We start from the raw sequence: 817 nt of genomic DNA, 5'->3' as shown, positions 1-817 counted from the left end.
GAATGACGGAGGCATGCAGTGGAGGGGACAAAAATTTACACAAACTGATTTGTAGCAAATTCATACACATGTTATTTTATTAGATGGGTTTATATGAATTTTCTACAAACTAGTTTGTAGCAAATTTCTGTCCCGGTGGAAGTGCTGAGAGGGAGAGAGAAATTATGGTTTTACATTAGCTAGTTTGCCTTGTATCAATATGACAAGGTGCTGTAAAAATCCTTGGAATTATCAGATTTAATTTCAAGTTTTTCATGAAAAAAAAGAATAAAACTAAATCTAATTTGTCGAAAAAAAAAAAATTATATCACCTAGCTAAATCCATATCTATGACAGTAAGGTGTCCAAGCCAATGAAAATGGTAATTATTTTTTCTTTTCAAAAAGAAAAAAAGACCACAAAAACAAACTATATATATATCTATGACCAAAGTGACATGCATTTTTCTGTAATAATATAAAATAAAAGCATTTAAAACATTCTAGAATAATATTTTTCCTGTCATCATCATTCATGCAAGAGAAAGACAGAGAGACAGAGACAGAGAAAGTGGAGATTTTTACTTATTTTTGGGAGTGAAGATGTTCTTTGATTAACATGGACTAGAGTGAGAGCTTGTCCCCTGGTGAGAAGATGATCAACAGTCCACTTGAGAGCGTATTGGCTCCCTTTGTCTTTGTCTATTGCCACCGCCACCACCTCTTCCCCTTTATCTGTGCTCCCCTTTTTCATGTATCTCCAACTTGCAATAAAACTCCCAAACAAAAGCTGCAGAAGAAGAGATCGATCAAAGGAACAAACCCACCACCCACAATGA

The sequence above is a fragment of the Corylus avellana genome, chromosome ca6 (genome assembly GCF_901000735.1).
Source record: "Corylus avellana chromosome ca6, CavTom2PMs-1.0".
Taxonomy (NCBI): Eukaryota; Viridiplantae; Streptophyta; class Magnoliopsida; order Fagales; family Betulaceae; genus Corylus; species Corylus avellana.
Note: the sequence above shows the minus strand (reverse complement) of the source record.